The sequence below is a fragment of the Agelaius phoeniceus genome, chromosome 2, assembly GCF_051311805.1.
Source record: "Agelaius phoeniceus isolate bAgePho1 chromosome 2, bAgePho1.hap1, whole genome shotgun sequence".
NCBI lineage: Eukaryota > Metazoa > Chordata > Aves > Passeriformes > Icteridae > Agelaius > Agelaius phoeniceus.
Window position 1 is genome coordinate 69,521,257 of NC_135266.1, and position 16,636 is coordinate 69,537,892.

The 16,636-nt window shown below is 41.6% G+C and overlaps 1 long non-coding RNA gene across 1 annotated transcript; it reads left to right on the top strand.

Moving 5' to 3' along the window:
* Positions 1–255: 255 nt before the first annotated feature.
* Positions 256–16,368, top strand: LOC143693360 (uncharacterized). Its single transcript, XR_013180944.1, has 3 exons — positions 256–874; positions 15,224–15,340; positions 15,467–16,368. It is a non-coding gene; the product is annotated as an uncharacterized LOC143693360 (long non-coding RNA).
* The last annotated feature ends 268 nt before the right edge of the window (positions 16,369–16,636 follow it).

Sequence of the window (16,636 nt, forward strand, 5' to 3'; positions counted from 1 at the left end):
CACCGGGAGCCGCCGCCACCGCCTGGGCCCTCCCCCGGCGGAGCCGGGCACCGCCCCGCCCTCACCTGGTCCTGCCGCCGCCGCCGCCGCCGCGGGGGAGCGGGGGAAGATGGGGACAGCGGAGGCGGCTCCGGGCAGTCCCAGCCAGCGGCGAGATCGCGCCGCCCCGCCCGGAGCTCCCTGGGCTCCTCCCCGCCGGGACGCCCCGAGAGGCGAGGGGGGCGGTGGGCCGGGCTGTGCTGTGCCGTGCCGGGCTGTGCCGTGCCGGGAGCGGGCGGGCACGGCAGGCGCGGCCGCCTTCTACCCCTCGGGGAGGCATGGAGCGACCTGGGCGTCGCGGCAGGAAAGCTAGGCAGCTTTCCTGGCAGAGCTGGCCGGGATCACGCCGCACTCTCGGGAGGAGGTGGCAGGAGCCCGGCGGCGGGGCTGTGGAGCCCGGCTGGCAGCGCCGGGAGCGGCTGCAGGCCGGGCGGGTTCCCTCTGTGTCACACGATCCCAGCGACGCTCCCCGCAGCAAGTGTGCTGGGTCGGATAACCCCGCTAGTGAGGAGAGATGCTCGGTGTGCGAAATAGAAAAGAGGGTGTAAAATCGGGACTTCCAGGGGAAACGGCAATGCTGGTAGTATCTGTCAGCAAGGAGGTCTTAATCTGAAATTCTGGATGGGGTGCGGGTCTAAAATAAGGCGGAAAGGGTTGAGTGAAGTCCAAAAAAACAGAGAAGCTGCGGTGAGTGCTCTGCGCTTTGATCGGGAGGAGCAGGAACGCGGTGCCGCTGCTGAGAGGCATCCCGAGGAGAACAGCGCTCCATTATCTGCTCGCCGAGGAGCTGCTGAAGGATGGGGTTTTAAGTCTGAGATCTCGGGTAGCTTAAAAGGTAACAGTATGTGTGAAATGAGTAAGCCGAGAAAGACTTAAACCCATTCATGTTGCTTTAGATTATTTGTAATAATACCAGGAATAGAGGTAGGAATACAGACAGGTATGAGAAGGTTGCTATAAAGGTGAATGCGTTTGCTTCAGAAATAAAAAATTTATCAGCTGTTAATACTAAGATATATATATAAAGTTCTACTCAGCTTTAGGCAGATGGGCTGTAAAAGCAGGTTGGTGTCTTTTTCCCACAGGGAACACACTGTTGCTTAAGCAGCATAGCTGATGAGGCCTGGTTGCCTAGGGAGGGATGTTCATTCTCCCTGTTTATTTCCACTGAGTCCTCTGGATCTGACCCTCTTGGCCAAGTCACCTGTAGTTTTTTCCTCCTGCCTGTATGCCTGGCTGACATCTGTGTGCAGAGCCACCAGTCAAGAGATGTGTCATTACTCTTTCCAAATTCATAAGACACTCAAGTAAAACTGTGAAATTAGTGGTGACATTAGTCAAGAGACTAATTGGGGTGTCTCTTCTACTCCTTGAATTCTCATGAAATTTCAGAAAATGTAGTGTCTTTGAGATTTGTATCCAAATCTCCACTTGACTTGTCAAACTGGCAAAGGCTTCAAAATCTGTGAGGGACATGCAGTGACAGACAAAAGGACAGAATAATGAAGTAAGTAGTCATATAAACCTCACATTACTTAGGGTTGGTTCCAGGTGAAAACTGGACCATATATAACTCATGTTATTTTGTTGTCTATAGTAAAGCATATTTATATTACAGTTAGACACCTCTGTGGGAGCTAAATTACTGTGACTCTCAGTAATACCAAATGGTAATTTTTTATCCAACAAAGATGTATCTAGCAGGGGCAGGCTGGTGAAAGATTAGGTGTTGTCTCTATATCATCCATACACCATCTGTGCTGTGCATTACTGCCAGGCAGCACAGAGCCATTAGGGGAGAGTGGGGTAATAGACCTCTGCCTGCCTTTTAGTGGTCTCAGCATTCTGCAGAGCAGCCTCTTCAATGCTCTGGGTTGATGTCAGAGTGTTCAGAGTGAGGAGGCAACAGACAGTGTTTTCTACACTCACTGCTTTAGCCTTCCCTAAAATCTCATCTTTGGTGTTCTGTAGGAAAACTGCATATAAATATTTATACCTGAGAACCAGTATTCCCCTTACTATGGGTTCACATTTTCCACTCCCTTTTCCCAATTAACCAGCTTTGCTGTGTTCCTCATTGTATTCCTTTACTCTGCACATGATGTCACTTGTTTGTCTTCATCTGGAGGCATCTCATCTACCCAGACGTGTGTCTGGGGGATTACATTATAAGAAAAATCAGAATCTTCATTTTGGATTTTGACTTTTATAACAATTCATTAGAAAAGGAAGGGCACTCTGAGGAGATAGAGCAAAAACACTGTAATTACCTTGAGCACCTATAATGTCTTTTCAGGCTGTGCCATCTTATAGATTGAGACTAAGCTCTTGGAAAACATCTTGGAATTTTGTAGGGTGTAAAGTTTCATGAGAAGATCAATTAAATCTCTACACACAACTTTCAAAAGCCACTGGGAAACAAGAATTTAAAGGTTATACAGTAACCTAATTTAAAGGTTACACAATATTCATCTCCTAGAGGGCAATAAATTAAATCTTGGCTGATTCCCTAGAGTACACTAACCAATGCAACTGAGCCACTATGGGACTGATGGTGATTGTGAGTGCTGGGACAAAATTTCTAACATTCAAGGGAAAAAGAGGATAAGAGTGATAATTGTGATTTGGAATGACTGGATGAGCCTCTTTGTCTTCAGGTCAGCTAGATTTTGTAATTACATTTAATTAGGATATCTCTTAAAGCCACAGGTTAGAAAAAATCTGATTTTCTCATTTTTGTAGAAAACAGTTTTGAGAACCACTGACCTCCTGTAGAAGGCAACTCTATCCCATCTGTCCTTTTGGGTGTAGAAGGAGGGAGCCATGACTGCATTATGCTGTATTCATCCATTACCCTTTGAAATACTTGACTTTATTAAAAAGCAGAACCCATGATATCCTACATCTCTGTGTCCTGTATTTGACAAATACCAGAAGCAGACAAAAATAGGAAATAGTCAGGTTGTGATGTGTTTGACAGTGAATGGAAAGGGCCAGCATTAATTTTGTGTCACTCGAGTTCCCCTCACTCCCATGAAAGCAGGAAGGAAGATGATGGTGAAGATATTATGAGGGATGTACTGGGAAAGTATTGGGTTGCTGAAGGTGGGAACCAGGGTATGAAGTGGAAAGTTGAAGGACATTATAGAGGATACAGGCTGATGTGGAGGAAATATTGAGCTAGAATTTGTGCAAGAAAGGTCACTGCATGGAAGAGGAAGGAAATGGAGTGTATCTGAACTCTTTTGGCCTTATTTTCTATGATTGGTCTAATAACAGTGGCAGTTCTTCATAATAGTAAATAACCATACTTAAGTCCCTTGCAAGCAAATTAGAATACCTCTGTTCCTACAAGGATGCTGAAAGCTGAATTTCCAGCCTGAAGTGATTACTCACAAGATGTGCATTCATGCTGGCTTCGGGGCTGAGACCTGGTCTGTCATTTAATGAACTGGCCTGCACACTTGTAAAGATCATGTGATTTGTGTGGAAGCTCTCTAAAACTCAGGATATTTTAGAGTAGGAAGCTGGATTTTTAAAAACTTGACCTGTGCATCATTTGGCCTTAAAGACACCAATTTTTATGTCTTAACAAATATTTGGAAGCTACACATAACAGAAATTTTATAGCACAACTTTTAATGAGAAGGAATTTTCTCTCATTGACAGAGAATGATATGAAAGAGCAGTTTGGATTAATTTGGTTTCTTCATTTCTCAGTTTCCAAGGAAACATGCTTGAAATGAATGTCTGGGAAAATCATTTGGGATTGCAAATGGTAATTTATTGTTTGATTATATTAATAGCAAATAGTTTTCCTTTGGGCATTTTGACACACTTGAAAGCAGAATATTGTCACACTGTATTTTGGAAGAGAAGGCAACTCTCAGAGCAGTTAACACAGCTTTATTTACCCAACTTTTCTGCTTCTTCTCATTTCTTCAATTAATGGCCTATCAACAATGAAGGACAAGGGAAACTTTCAGAAAATTTCAAATTAACATATTCAAATTATTTGGTATGATGGCAAGACAGGGCATTTTGCACCTTTCTGCTTGACTCTTGCCTGCTTTTTCAAAATGTACCAAGAATGAGTGTTCTTCAGCTGCTGCATTACATTTACTTACACTTTGGTAACACTCAAAGATCAACTATTTGCTCAGTTGTGACAAGTTTTGTTAAACATGTGATTTTTCAAATTCCTTTTCCTAAGATACCATATGCTACATTAGCAGAGATAAAAGAGGAAGTTGTTACTAAGAGCTGACACTTCCTTTTTCTCCTGATATTGAAAATTATTTTTACATAAATTGTGAATATCCACAATTACATCATTTTGTACTAATCAGAGCTCATCCATTTCTTTAATTTTGATCCAAGAAAATCCTGTTTCCATTCACTGAAGGCCAGGATCACAGGAATGCATAGAAATTACATTCTTAAATAGTCTCTGTTGTTTCCAGTGTCTGGAATGGATTTTACCTTTTAAAAGTTTGCATTTCTTAGCAGAGTCTTTTGTCCAAGAGCATCTTATTCCAGCAATGAGATTTCAGGCAGGACTCTGACAGCTTCTGACTTTTGAGATGTACGAACTGACCTCTGCCGGTTTCTGTTGGTTGGGCTGAGGTGGATAGACTGAATGGGAGGTGAAGGTGGAGCTACTTTGGCATCTGTCAGAAGTGACAAGGGGAGTAGTTAGATAACTGCAAAACAATAGTTCAAAACAAGCCAGATGCAGATTCATCCTTGGGGAATAATGGAGGAAATGCAAAATGCATTTTGAAAACACCTTTCATCTCTTTGTGGAGTGAGGCACCATCTTGATCTACTCTTGTTCACCATCCTTCAGATGTTTACACACTGTTCAGATGTCTTCCTCAAACTGTTTGCTGTGCACTTGAATCTAATTGTACTGATTTTTCTGGCAGGAGAACCAAAAGGTAGAAATTGGTTGCCAAAGTCTGAGTAAATAAGACAGTAATTCCTTGTCCCCTCGAATGGACTCAAGCATTCAGAGCAGTTTTCAGTGGCTGCTTGCCTCTCCATCATTTTCACCAGTGCAAAGAGGGATGCAAAAAGATGATGATTTACAACATTTTGCACAAGTGCCTTTTCTAATAGCATGGCTTGATTTAGAGCAATTTTGAATAGGGTCACAGGTGATTGGGAAATAAACCTTAATGAAGCATTTATAGTTGCTTAACAGGAATTACAATACTAGACCAAGCACAGAAATTATTTTCCCCATGCAAGAACATATGACAAAGGCCACAGAAGAAGATGTTCCTCACTAAATATGCACTACAGCAGCTTCATCTGCATGCTGCTTCCCTGATCTGCACTGGTGAATGACATAGCTGTGCCTTGAATAAGACATATGGGAATTGAACTTCAGTCTGCTTGGCTGGAAAGGTGTGTAGCAGCATGACCAAAATAATGGCCCACAAATCAGTGTGTTTCCACTTGTTAAGATTCTGGAGACTTCTAATTTTAGAAGCAAGACTTCTCATGCTCACCTGGAGACTGTCAAGAGTGATAATAAGCCTACTATGTGTTAGCACATGGGCTCTTTGAAATTCTTGAAACAAATACTCTCTCTGATTGTTATTATATCTCAAATCAAATGTTCTGCTGTCTCAATAGTGTGAGGTCTGGATAGATATTATTGCATAATATCAAATAACCAGTAAGAGGCTTTTCTCACTTAGATTTCACAGCATATAGTGCTTGCTCTTCATAGCTGTTACATCAATGGAAAAAGAGCTTCACCAAAATGGGAGGTGAGACCTTCTTAATGAATTAAAAATCTTAATAGAAAATACAGGACTGAGGGGATATGATGAAGCTACTTGAGAAAGAGTGATTGAAAAGTATGGATGTGTGTGTTGCTTATATAAAACTATTTGTATGCTTATATAAAACTATTTGCAGCCCTTTGCTGCCTGAAACATCATCACATTTCCAGAAACTCTAGAAAGGAAATAGGATATAATTAGACCTTGCTTTCGTGTCTGTGCTTAGAATTCAGGTGGCTTAGGCAGCTGTCCATTGGCTTCCTTTTTTTTCAAATTTATTATGAATGATGAAACTGTTTTGCCCATGTACTAAATAGTGAAGCAACAAGCACGAGAGGCATTTCACCTGAGGGCAAAACATTTGTCCCAGTAAATCAGTTGACAAACAGGTGGAAGTTGGAAAGGTAGCATAAAGTGGACAGGCCTCAGCCTAAGTCCCTGATGGCTTTGAAATATGCTGGTTGCATTTGTCAAGGGCATGTGTTCCTACACAGCCCTAGGTCTTTTCAGCCTTCTTCTCACACCTCGCTCCTGGTGAGCTGTGGCACAGAGCACCAGATCACCAGATTTTGCTTTGCACTTGGGAGTCCTCTGGGCTGGAAGGGTGGTGAAGGTCTAATACAGTCTGCTTAAGTAGCTGTTGTAGCTTTTGTTTCTCATTTATCTGGGTGAAAATCAGTTTTACAACCTGCTGTGTCCTCCTGCCTCCTGTTCCTCTACATCCCTCTGGTGTAAAGGACTTACCTCCTTATACAGCACCTTTCAGTATCAAACAGAAAACAGTGAATCTCATTTTTACTACGTGTGAACTGGTGATTGTAACTGCAAGGATGAAGCAGTAAAAATCAACAAGCACTGTTTTAACTTTCATGAACAGTTAAAGATGGGCCCAAGTGCATATGCTTCTTTAGAAAGGTCAGAAATTTCCACTTCTTCCTCAGACCCAGATGTGCAGCAGAAGTTTCTGGGCTGTCCTTCTGATGGCATTAATTCTATACCTGAAGTTACCATACATTGCACAGGGCTATAATAATCTCCTGCTCTCTGTTGCTTGTGCTCATTTCATGTAAGTGCTTAATGTGTCACATCCTAAATTAAAACTGGCTATTATCAAAGGCTCTGTTTTCTTATGCAATGCAATCTTTGTTATTGGTGTCATAGTTTTTAGGGCTATTGACAGAAAATACAAACCTAAAAACTCAAAAGTGTGCATAGATAAAAATTGCCTCTTGGAAGCTGTGTCTTCATTAGAGAATATAATTATGAATACTGATTAAAAATATATACTATAATACATATTTCCTTTCAAACAGCTCTTTTTCCCAAGGATCTTGTTTGAATACTCATTTTAATTGTGATATAAGAAATGAATGCTTGAATTTAAAAAAAGGTTTTGCGTTAAAAAAGTCATTAGTAACAGCTTTCAGATCTACAGATGAAGAGTGATGTGTGGGAAGGATGAAATTATTTCTTTGTATTTTCATATTAAATGTATCTCTTATATTCTTCATGCTTTTAAAGCTATTTGTTAGCACCATGTTGTTTACCATCTTGTCTATGTGCCCAAAACTGATTTAAACAAGTGGTACTAAAAGATCCCAGGAAATCAGAGCAGAGGAGTTTTATACCCCCAAAGAAGACTACAGACTTCTTTGTAGGTATGAAGGATGGGAGACACATTCAGTGTATGATCTCAGCTCTTTTTGGACAATTCTGTTCTGGGACAACATTTCTCTCATGTTCGGTGGAGCTGATTTTAGAGAGCTGAGGGCCAATTTTACACTAGTCAGCAATAGGAGGACGTTTCTTTATTTGTCTGCTTTCTTATCCAAGGTGCAGAACTGATTCACAGAGGGGAAATGGTAGCAAAAATGTGAGAAATGTTTCAGTTAAAACACTTTTGACATCACAAGCCACACTTTTGGGTCTGTGTCCCTTTTGGATTTCATAGTCTCACAGCTCCTACTTCATCCTATACACCTGAGAAACTCTATCTCATCAAGGATCACCTAGCATTGAAAAGTGAAGCTGAGGGACTCCTTCCCTTTTAATAAGTGTTTTGTAACAAAAGTGTCAGAGAACATTTGTCTGATGTGGCAAAGAGCACTTTAGTCTGATGTAACCTCTCAGTGACTGTCAGAGTGAAAAAAGAGTTGGATTCTGAGTGGCTATATATGGTGATTTTTAAGATTTATGGCATTAATGCTTTTCCCCATCACAATAAATACTGATAAGTGCAGCATTCAATAACTCTTTTGCATTCAAATTGTGTATAGTTTCATCTATATATGCCATTTTAAAAAAAATTAGGTTTAGTTTCCTCTCATCTCTTGATTTTTTTTCTTACTTCAAATGCCTCCAGTGATTTAAGTTTAATATTGTTTGTGTTGTAAAGCAAGACAGCAAAAAGTTCCTGGGTAGCTGGATCTTTTCTGGGCAGCAGAGTCATGTGGGGAGGGATCAGATGTGGCAAAGCTACCTTGAACCCTGGAGGTCCACAGGGATGTCACGCTGCGGTCACAGCTCTGCTTCCTTTGAATAGGTACAGCGTGAACTCTCCTTGTTCATCCAACTGCTGCTGATTGATGTAAAAACATTAAAGCTTTACAGGCTGTATCTGAAGTCTTGTTTTATTGCTTATGCCACTTCCTTAGCAAATAAATTCCCTGCCTAGTAGGGCTTGGATAACCCTTGGCCACACTCCCAAAGCATGGGGAAATGCTGGATCCTAAAATTGTGGCTGGTGTCAGTTTTGGTGGCACGATTCCTTGGTTGTTCTATGCATCTGTCACTGCAGAATGGCAGATGGTGCTTTGTCCAGTGCCTGGAGCTGTTTGAAGCACCCAGATCTTCTCTCTTCCTTTTCTCAGTTTCATGTGTATTGTCACACAGGGACCATCAGGGTCATTGTGGGTGCTGAGAGACTGCAGCAGGAGCAGCTCGTTACCTGGAATTTTATGAGGCCATCACAGGATATGATGGGGGAAATACGAGTTAGGACCAAGGTCACCAGTGACTTGTAATTGATGCCACAAACCCTGGGGGCATTTTTTAAATGCCAAAGGGTCTCTGAAGGAGTATATGGTAGATTTGCTCCAGGCAGTCAGTGTGGAGGCTCTTGTAACAGAGGTGTGGGCCCTGGGAGTATATAAGAGACATTAATTGTTGAGAGGAAATAAAATCCAAGGACAGCTGTTACCTTTAATAGTGCTATCAATAAGGGCAAAAATACCTCTAGTAAAAGTGAACTCCTCTCTTGAGATACCTTTTCCCTTGCAGTGAAAGTCTCCCACATGTTAGAGAAGTGATTAAAGAGCTAAAGAGCTGCCATGAACATTTTGTTAATTCCTTTGTGCTGTGCTGCTTGGTGAACCTTTACAAACGAGATTATTTACTCTCCAATTCCTCCATTGTCATTCCCTTGCCCCTTTCTCTGTGTGGTAGCAGAAACAAAGCAAAAGTAACTAAAATGTCAGCTTCTGAAAGGCATCATTTCATTCAGTTACACAATGCTATTATCAGTGCACACGGAACAGAGCTGAAAAATAATACAGGAATAAAACACAGATGGAGAGAAGACAGCAAATGGCAGGGAGCATTGAAAAAATGTTTAACCTTGAAAGAGTAGAACATTTTCCTTTTTCGCATTGAACTCTTCAGTTTTCTGTCTTGACTTGCAGTGAGGTTTTAAAATAGTACCATTACACACATTACAATTACACTGTGCTTCTAGGAAGTGTAGGGCTGGTTGCAATCCCTAAAACTCTGGGTTAAGGTGCAGAGAAAATTCCCAGAACATTTTTGGGTGTTCCTAGCTTTTTCAAGGAGGGAGGGGTGTCTTGTAGGAAATACTTGCACTACTTTCACCTTTGCTTTTATTAGTGAGTTTCAAATTATAAACGAAGGCATTAAATAAAAAATTAATTTTCAACTAGTGTGCACAACCAGCATTACAGCATTTTATCTTACATGTGATGGGTATTTTGGTCCTTGGTTTTGGTACATTTTTAGGCTGCAGAATGAGTAACACTGAAATACTACTCATACCAATGAAGAAATCATCTTGTTTGACCTTTCAGAAGGTGTTGATATTATAGATTTCTAATGAATGGAATAATAAGAGAGAGTAGGTGAAACCATGAGTATGTTTTGGTGCAGCCTTGTTTTTAGAATTAAGAGACTCTCTTTTGATAAATAATGTAAGGCATCTATGTGTTTGAATGCAGAGACAGTTCTACATTCAGTCCACCATCACCACCATCTATCATACTGAAGTACTTTTTATAGATTTATGCAGATAGGAAGGTGTCTAACTTTACTTTCTGTTCCATTATTCATGTGTTGACCTGAGATTACCTTTGTTGATATTACAGTGTGGCTCCTGAACAACCTTTGTTCAGAGCAGAAAAACCAAGTGTTTTTATCCTGGACAAACAATGAATAATGCACAGTATTTTAGAACTATCCTAAGGGCACACATTTATTGTAAAACACTAAACACTGAAAATGCTGAATAATACAGATTTCTGCAACAGTTTGAAAGTCCCTGTTTTAAAATGCATCATCCTCTGTATCATCACAGCCAGTCCTGCCTGATCCATTTTATCTTGTATTTCAAGTAGGAAGATAACATAAAGACTACCTTTCGAAAGATCTGTCTCTGAGTTAGATTATCTCCTGTTAGGATTTCTAAGACTGAAGTGTTTGTTGCTCAGTTGTTCGCTGATAAAAGGTACAAGGGAATGTTCTCTGCTGCTATCAGGCTGATAATGACCTTAAAAAACTTCCCTGCATTGCAGACAATTGAACTGCACTTGGGATTTTCAGAGTTCACCTTCAGTTCCTGCCCCTGTGTTTCATTTGTCATTGATTACATACTAGCTCTGAGGGACATGAAATGAAATTATTTTATTCATCATTGTGTTCTGTCAAAAAAATTATGTTGTAAAGCTAACTTTAGGGTTTTTTAAATATTTGCTTGTTAAACAGATCCCAGTAAAAACAGAGTAAAAATGTTTAGCACAGCACAAAAGCTATTCTCCTTTCAGTTCTTCATGGTGAGCAATTATCTGAACAATATTTGTCTAGGCACAGCTGTTTGTTCTGATTTTCTTTTCTTTTATTTTAATTCAAAATTAAGCAAATAGCCATGAAAATAATTATAAAGAATTACAGACATTAGAGGCAAAAAAGCCCCACAAATCTTTTCAACTCCTCAGATATTTTATATGCTAAGAAACTTTGCTGTGTCAAATAAGGGGAAACTTCTGAGACTGAAAAAAAGAAAATGTCACTTTCTGTGTTTGGAAGGTCGAGAAAGAGGATCTGGGGAAGCTCAGATCTGTCAGTTTCGCCTTGGAACTTGGAAAGGTGACAGATCAAATAATCCTGTAAACCATTTCCAAACATATATAGAGGACAAATAGATGACTGGGAGCAGTCAGCATGTTTTTAACTTGATAGCCTTCTTGAATGACTTGACTGCTTTGGTAGATGAAGGGTGAGCAGTGGATGCTGTTTATCTCAACTTAAGAAAGTCTTTTGACACTGTCTCCCAAAAGGTCCCATAGAAAATCTGATGAAATATGAGCTAGATAAATGAACAGTAAGGTGGACTGAAAACTGAGCTGCTCGGAGGTTGAGAGGCTAACAGGCCAGCTTGGAGGCCAGTCATTAGTGAAGTAATCCAAGGGATGGTACTGGATCCAGCACTGTCTAGTGTCTTCAACAATGACCTGGACAAGGGGACAGAGTTTGCAAAAGACACAAAACAGTGAGGAGGATGCATCAGTTGGTTGTGTTGCCATTCAGGGGTACTTTAGCAGGCTGGAGAGATGGGCTAACAAGGACTTCTCATGGTTCAACAAAGGAAAATGCCAGTCCCTTTCCCTGTATGGATGAATCCTGCTGTGTACCAGTACACACTGGGGACCCACCCACTGGAAGGCAGCTCTGAAGGACTTGAGAGTCCTTGTGGAGAGCTAATAGGTTCATAGCCAGCAACGTGCCTTTGCAGTAAAAACCAGCAAAACTTCCTGGGCTGAGGTAGGATGAGTGTTTCCACAAGGTCATGAGAAGTGATCATTCATCTCTGCTCGGCCCTGGAGAGGCACATCTGGAGTGCTGGGTCCGTATCAGGGCTCCCCAGCATAGGACAGACGTACATTCGGAGGTGTCACTAAGGAAGGTGTCCATGAAGATCCTTCAGGGCCAGAAGCACCTGACACGCGGGAGGAGGATGAGAAAGCTGGGACAGATCATCCTGGAGAAGAGAAGGCTCAGTGAGGATCTTAACAATGTGTTTCAATTCCTGTTGTGGAGGAGCAAAGGAGAGAGACAGACTTTTCGTTGTCATGCTCAATGCCAGGACAGGAGCACAAATTTAAATACAGGAAATTCTGTTTAAATGTAAGCAAAATAAAAACTCTTTACTATATAATTGTCAAACACTGGAAGAGGCAACCCAGAGATGTTGTGACATCTTCATTCTTGAAATATACTCAAAACCATGATGGACATGATCCTGGAAAACCTGCTAGTTGCTCCAACCTGAGTTCATATTTTGGATTAGATCTCCAGGGGTGCCTTCCAACCTCAATTTCTCTTAGGTTCTGTGATTCTGTAATCTCTATTTGCATAATTTTTCCTTTATTTCTTTTTAACAATCTGTCTTGCATTTTTTGCAACTTATCAGAGGAGGACAGGGCCATCAGGATGTACAAATTAAAGAAAAAAATAGTAGTTTTGAAAAGATCAAATAGCTTTTAAGAATGTACCATGACACTTTGATGTTTGAGATATTTTAGTCAGAAAAAGGATAGCTTTTGTCTTCTTTCACAGTCATAGGCAGTTCTGTTACTACACATGGAAACCCAAAACAAAAATTTGAATTAAATTGTTAATTTTATTAATGGCATACTTTAAATATTAATCTGTTAGAACAGATTGAAAATTAATGTGAACAAGTGTCATTCTGTCATTATAAATCAAATCTGGGTGGGCAGACAAGGTTGGATAAAGCTCAATTTCTACTTTATCCCAAAGTTCAAGAGAAAGTGAGTTTTAAGTGAAGATTTTGTGAAGAAGAGGAAAGGATGAAGTGCCTACAGTGGAGTAGTCAAGACTGGTTTTCCATCTTGTCCCCGCTATTTAGCCAGTGCAATGCACATGGTTTGCTACTGAGGTGCAGCAGTTTGTATGTCAGGAGAGGCTGCACGGGAGGAAATTGCCTCTTCAAGGCAGGCACATGAAATCTGGGTGATGCAAACAGATGTGCTGCCTGCACATCTGTTTGCAGGGGCAACACATAGTTTAGGTGGCACAGGAGCCTCACTGGCATTCCCCTGGCATTCCCATCCATTGTGCTCGCGTGGTTGTGTGCAGAGTCCTGGTGTGTCTGAGGTAGGGCATTTCCTATAGCACCTCCAACAGCCAGACCCAACTTCACCTGCACAGAGACAGGCAGAGAAACCACTGATACAAACATCAAGCTGCTCTAGCTCCTCTGCCCCTGGACTCCTGCTCTGCTGTCAGCAGGCACATGCTGAACCCAGGAGGCTCCAGGGAATGTGCAGGACAAGTAGGACAGCGTCTACCGAATTAAGGCACCCAGTGAGTTGGTCAGTACTGGAAAGTAGGTCGACTGTGTCACTGTCTGAGAAAATCTTTTGGTACCTAAATGGAAATATAGATACCTTGAGGCAGAATCCCATGCTGAAGTCTGTGCTGTGAAGATTCAAAGATTCAAGATTGGGCTCATTGCCACAGTAAAATGACCTTATTATTCATTTCCTGCTTTCATGGTGGTTTAAATATATCCATCATATTTTGGAGTCTGGGTGGGCCTGAAGCACACACTCAGTCTCACCATCTCAGCTCTGAAATGTTAACTCTTCAGGCTCCTCATTTTCAGTGATTTTCCCACCCACTTGTTTTTTCTCCATTTCTGGATCTTCCCCATTGTTCCAAACCACTTTGATGACGCTTCAGAATGATTTATGAACTAGAGCTTCTGATCTTTATGAAATATTGAAACAAATTAAAAGTTTGCTGAAAGCTTTGCTTTATTCTCTCTAAGAGCTTGATTCTTCTGCTTATAGCAGGTCAGCAACTCATATGCAATAAAGTCAATATATAGCTAAGGTGGTTGTGAAAACATAGGTAATAACAGAGCCTTGTTCCTCCTTACAAGTGCCTCAGTGCCATAAATACTCCCCATAAGCATGTGCTTGCCCATGCTGCCAGGATGCCTATGCTTCATAAAACCTGGTGCAATGAAAACTGAATTGACTGCTTTCAAGGGTTGTTCTGAGAGCTTCATTATTTAATTCTTATTTCAGTCTGGGCTCTGTTGCTTACACAGGAAGTTTCACTTGACTTTTACTGCCTTAAAATATAGTAATAACACTGCTCAGGTCTTGCAGTCCTGAGTAGTGACTTTATATGCACAAAGAGACATTCACCTCTCTGCAGAGCTCATATATTACTTAAATCCTACAAGATTTATTTAGATTTACACATTGCATAGACTGTTCTGGCTTTCTCCCACCAAAGACTTCCAATCCTGGGAGAAACACCTCACCACAAAGATGTATCCTGAAATAGGTGTTACAGACCAAATGAATCAAAGATCCTTTCTCTTAATCTATATATATTATATGAAGATAGGTAAATTGACTCTCTGGGGGAGGGAGATGAATAGCAGACATGTATTTGCTGTTTTTGTCAATTTCTGAATGAAGACAAGGTAAAATATTTTGAGCAATACTTACTCTTCACCAATGATTAACTAGAATTCCTCTGGCAAAATTTATTTGGTTTAAATTGAATCTTCAACAAAGGAAGTCACACACACAGAGCATTGTTTGGAATTTCCACCTGGAATGAGAAGAGGATTTCAATGACAAATGCATGATTCCAGCAGATGGCATCAGTGAATACTATTGAAAAAAATATTGATTGTCAATTGCAACATTCCTGTGTATATGATTCCTTAACTCTGATGCCTGAAGGGCTTTTTTTTGAATGAAACAAAATAAAACATGCTAACCTATGAAAACACAATGACGATGGAGGCTAGCCGGGTCACACCTGTGGGGAAAGAAGATTCAGAACAAAGAACATTGAAATAGTCTTTCCTCTCTTCCCTTTCTTCCAACCACTTTTCATTCTTTTCCATTATTTTGTTATAATTTTAATGTATCTGTAGTGTATAGATACCAATTTTATGTTAGAAACAGCTCCTCAATATTGTCTGCTGTCACACTGCCTGGTTATGTATCGTATATCACGTGTTCCCATCTGTTACACAGCAAGATGTGAATAAGTTGTAAGAAGTTACTATAGAAACACAATTAATGCACAGCATGGGTGGGCTTGTGATTCCACAGAGATCTGGTCTCCCACCCAGAAATGCTGCAGTGAACCTGAAGCAGAAACCACCTACAGATCTCTCCTGTAGCATGGAAAAACCAGCATATTCCCCAGCATTGTGACAACTGATTGAGGTATGCATTCATTTCAGACTGGTGTCCTTTGTTCTGCATTAATATCTGTCCCAAAGTACTGATGGAAGAACATATGCAGCACAAGCTGTACAACTCAGATTTTAATCACTTTGTGCTGTGTTTCAGAGCAAGGCTTTTACTGTTCACCAAGTGGCAATGCCATGGAGTGGAGAGCTGCAACAAGTAGCTGAGAGCCATTGAAAGAGCCATTTATGTCAAGATCCCAGCACCTGTGTCTTGAGTTTGTGTGGCAAGGATTTAGCTGTGGGAGGGCTACAGGAGTGTCTTGTGTGGTGAGAAGCTGCCAGAAGCTTCCTCCATGTCTGACAAAGCCAATACCAGCCAGCTCCAAGGTGGACCTGCCAGTCGTCAAGGCTGAGCCCATCAGCAACAGTGGTAGCAATCCTGGGATACAGTATTTGAGGAGTGGGGGGGAGAAATGGAAGAACAACAGCAGAGAGAAGAATTAAAATATGCAAAACCGCCCTGCAGACACCAAAGTCAGTAAAGAAGGAGGGGGAGGAGGTGCTCCAGGTGCCAAAACAGAGATTCTCTTGCAGCCCACATTGAAGCAACTGACCCTGTAGCCCATGAAGGTCCATTGTGGAGCAGATATCCATTGCAGCCCCTGGAAGGTCTCATGCCACAGCAGGTGGATGCCCAGAGGAGACTGTGACCCTGTGGAAAGCCTATGTTGGAGCGGGCTCTTAGCAGAGACCTGTGGCCCTGTGGAGAGAAGAGCCCATGCTGGAGAAGGTTTTGCTGGCAGGACTTGGTATGTCACAGGGATTCCACACTGGAGCAGCCTGTTCCTGAAGGATTGCACTGCATGGAAGGGATCCGTGCTGGAGCAATTTGTGAAGAGCAGCAGCCCAAGATTGCCTTCCATGGGAGGAACCATATGCTGGAGCAGAGGAGGAGTGTGAGGAGTCTTCACCCTGAGAAGAAAGGAGCAGTTAGACAACGTGATGAACTGAGCACAGCCCCCTGAGGGGAGGAGGGAGAGAAAACTGGGGGTAAAGTTGGGCCTGGAAAGGAGGGATCAGGGGACGGTGTTTTTAAGATTTGGGTTTACTTCTCGTTATCCTACTCTGGTTTGATTTGCAATAAATTCAGGTAATTTCCCCCAATCAAACTTGTTTTGCCCATGACAGTAATGGCTGTCTGGTGTCACCCTGCCCAGCTGAGAAGGGGAGTGATAAATCAGCATTGATGTGTGCCAGGGTCAGCCCACCACAACTTAAAAACAGGCTCTTGCTTAGAAATACAGTTTGGAACAAACAATCCATCAATCCA